Genomic DNA, 4,374 nt, shown 5'->3' on the forward strand with positions numbered 1-4,374 from the left:
ACAAATTCAAAATTATGTTCGTCGAGCAATTAAATAAGAATAAGAAAGTCTTTCATTTTTGTTAAATAGTCACAAGCATCATTTCAATTTAATTAGCCCAGCTACTTATTCAAGTTAGGTTCTCTATCGTGTTTGTATCTATGTAATTCTAACAACCAAACAGGAAAGTGATTGTTGCATTAAAATATCTTCTGTATAGAATTTGATAGCATTCGTTTTGAATTGATCTTGTATGTAGTTTGATGATAAATTTGGAGTACGAATAATATTTATCCTTTGCGAAGGCAACAGATATCTTTGATAATATTCACCTGAAATTATTGTCGTTGCTTTATCCAAGAGAACATTAGATGAGGACCAAAGAGTATAAATCCGAAAATAGTGCAGTCCAATCCCAATGGAATACTTATCTTACTCCAAATATTCTTGAGCCTAACCCTAACAAAGGTATAGTTACACAAGATTCTTGTATCCGCGTCTATAAAATGAGGGTTAGGTTTGTAGCAAACATCAAGGCAAGTAGAGATATACACAACACTTGTGTGAGAAAGTAATAAGATCCTTAATTTCCTAAACCAAATATCGACCATGTCTTTCTTGGGCATCTTTAGCTCGGGTAAAAACAACGGCACTGAGAATGCCTTCAAGAACTCGGGAGGAGGTGGACAAGACTTCGATCAGGGAGAGTTCAACACAGGTGCACAAGTTGCCAAGGGTAGATGGACACCTTGCGCTGCCAACAATGGCACCAAAGATGCTTTCAACAACTCTGGTGGGGGAAAGCAGAATTTCGGAACTGCCAAGTTCAACACTGGTGGTAGGTTCTATTAAGAACCTCTCACTCTTGAGCTGCTTCCCAAATATACATAGCCCTATAAATAATATGGGAATAAGAAAATAAGTCCTCACTTTGTGGGCCTTTCTGTAAGATGTATCTGATCATATGCTAATAATTGTCATGCTGGAGCTCGAGCTCTTTGTCCTGTAATGCTGAAATGATCCACTTATATATGCTTTTATTATCTTATTACATGAGTACTACTTTTACTAGTTTATTAATACTAGGTCTAGGTTTAAACCTTCTGCCATGTCCAGATCTTGAGATTACTTTGTGCATAAAAAGCATAGAGATCGTTAAAAAACAATTTGGATGACAAAAAACACGCTAATTATCGTCGGGTACAAATACATATGATCATTGTACATCAGATTTCAAATAACGAGTTTGTTATGTAAAGCATTTTAAACTCATTCTCCTATGATCAAATGTCAATTGGAAATCACATGCTTAATAGTTTATATTACAACCAAAATGCTAATAAAGATATTTAAGATTAACTCTATATATAATTTTCTTTTTATCAATAACAAAAAATATATTAAATATGAACAGCTTGTAAAAACTTAGTGGAGGTTTTTACTATGATACAAAGGAAGACTTGGTCTTGGATCACGGCAAAAGCAAGTGTGACTAATTTTTCTTACTTCGACTGGTGTTTGGAACCTCGATGTTGTATGAGGTATTTGAAAGATTGATATTTGGTGTTTCTTATTTAATTTTTTTTGTCCAGGTTTGGAAGGTATGATGTGTTTGTGCAGGTTTTCTTGTTTTTTTTTTCTACATGGCAATGTCGGGTTGATGATTTTGTTCTTGGACTGCGGTAAAGGAAAGTGTATTTGATTTATGTTTTTCGGTTTGGTGTTGAAATCTTTATGGTGTATGAGCTTTGAGAGATTAATATGTGGTGTTTATGGTTATTGATATGTCCAGTTTGGGAAGTTGTTATGTGCTTTTGCAAGTTATTTCTGGTTTATGTATTCTTCCGGCATGATCAGTTTGTTGATGTTGGCACTTAGTTATTTGGCGCACTTTAGTCTGCTGCAAATATATTGCTTAGTTGTTGGATGTTATGTTCTGTATTGAGGGTGTGATCTCTTTGGTGGTTTATTTCTGGTTTACGTTTCCTTCTTGTAGGATCGGTTTGTCGAGTTTGAAATTTGGTTATGGCACTTCAGCCTGCTGGCAAAGATCTTGTTTAGGTGTTGGATGTATGTCTTATATTCAGGGTGTGATCTCTTTGGTGGATTGATGTAATTGTATTTGTTAGGTTTCTATATCTTGATCTGGTTTATTATTTTGGTTTGTAGTGTAGTGTATGTTGGATCCTTAGTTGGTAGGATGCTAGGAAACTTGTTTTGGATTTTTGTATAAGGGTCTAGACACCACTGAAGTGTCTCATTTTATTTTATTTATTCTTTACTGATAAAAAAAATACTTATTTATGGATCACTTGTTGCGCCAAGACTTGGCAAAAAGACCAATTGGATTTGTCTTGGATATTTAAGCTTTATCATATTTGTACTTGAATCTTCATCGTATTGTACTATTCATCATCTACTTCGTATCAAATGCTCAAAAAGAAATGTTTTGATATTAAACTTTTAATGTGTCTTGATCAATCATTCCACTTGGAATCCTTTTCCTATCTGTATATCTTTATTGATAGAAACTTGATATTGCTTTAATTTTCACTTACATAGATCTCGTATTGTAGCATCATCTTTTTGTCATCAGACGCTTAATAAGTAAATTTTATCTTTGATAATATTTATGTGTCTTAACCAAATAATATCACACTATTTGAACTTTAAACTTTTTTTCATATTTAGAGATAATGAAGCGTTGAAGCTTGTAAGTGACAACTTTTTGGGATTGCACAAATCTCATTTTGCACTTCATCCTTTTGCCATTAAACGTTCAAAGAAGAAACTTTCGATTTTATCTTCCTACACGTCTGTAAGTGTTAAAAATATTTTCTATAATTATTTTGAATATCACTGATGCGTGGGTATCACTTATGCCCAAGAGACTGTTGATCTGATGACGAAAATAATTAGTATGAATATAAGAAGGTTAGGAGGCAATATTAAAAGAAAATATTTAAGAGATTTGATTAGTAAGGAACAAGCAGATATGGTTTGTTTACAAGAGACCAAATGCTTTGAGTTAAATAAGTGTTGCTATCTTCTCTGGGGTTCTAACGAAATAGAGTGGGTTGAAAATTGTGCTTGTAATAGTGCAAGTGAGATTATTAAGATGTGGAGGAAAATTTGTTTTCAGATGTCTAATTTCTTTAATGGAAGGAAATTTACTATTATTAAAGGGTGGGATTGGAGCACAAGTAACAATTGTGAATGTTTATTGCTCCAGTTTGTTAAAAGATAAGATGTTGATTTGGAAAGAGATTAACGACTACAGGAAGAATCAAATTGCTAAGGCCTGGTGCGTAGTTGGGGATTTTAACTCTATCAAAATGCAGGAAGAGAGGAAGAGTCTGATATTTGTGTCCGATTATAGTAGAGAAATAAAGGTTTAAATGCCTTTATTGAAAATTCTGAATTGTTAGATATCCCGATGGTTGGCAGAAAGTTTACTTGGTATAAACCAAATGGGTTAGAGAAGAGTAGGATTGACAGAGTTCTTGTGTCAAAGGAATGGCTTGAAGTTTGGCTGCATAGTAAACAATTTGTTTTATGTAGATATGTCTCTAACCATTGCGCTATTGTGCTAAAAGGTGTGTGTGTGGACTGGGGCCCAAAACCGTTTAGGAGTTTGGATGTCTGGCCAAGTGATAGTAGGTATAAAGAGTTTTTAAGAATGGAATGGTCTAGTTACGAAGTACAAGGAGGAGGAATGTTTATCTTTAAAGAAGTTGAAAAACTTAAAGCAGATCTAAAAGTCTGGAACAAAGAAGTTTTTGGGAACGTCAATCCGGTGGGTGAAAGTTTGCACAAGAGAATTTCCGAGTTGGATGTGAGAGATGGTGAAAATGAGTTAGACGAGTCCAGAAGGGAGGAAAGAAAGTTACTCTTAGCAGATTTTAAAAGGAATCTTTTTAAACAAGTGGCGATTTTGCATCAAAAAAATGAGACAAAAGTGGTTAAAGTAGGGCGATCTTAACACAAAAAAATTTCACTCAACAATTAAATGGAGGAGAGCAAGGAATGAGTTACACAGTGTTGTAGTTAATGGTCAGTGGTGTGCTGATAAGGAAGTGGTTAAGGACAAGGTTAGCTATTTTTTTCAAGTCTAGATTTGATGTGAAAGACGCTTTTCAGATCAGGTTGGACAGTGTTAGTTTCAAGTCCATTTCTGAGGAGGACAATGAAATGTTGGTTGGTGATTTTTTCGAAGAAGAAATCAAGGAAGCAGTTTGGAGTTGTGATAGTTTGAAGAGTCCCGACCTAGATGGTTTTAATTTTGGATTCATTAAATTTGGTTGGAACTTCATTAAAAGGGATGTTGTGTCAGTGGTGAAAAACTTTGCGGTAAGTGGAAAATAGCCCAGGGGATCAAACGAGTCGTTCTTATGC

This window comes from Phaseolus vulgaris, chromosome 2 (genome assembly GCF_051622355.1).
Source record: "Phaseolus vulgaris cultivar YP4 chromosome 2, ASM5162235v1, whole genome shotgun sequence".
Taxonomy (NCBI): domain Eukaryota; kingdom Viridiplantae; phylum Streptophyta; class Magnoliopsida; order Fabales; family Fabaceae; genus Phaseolus; species Phaseolus vulgaris.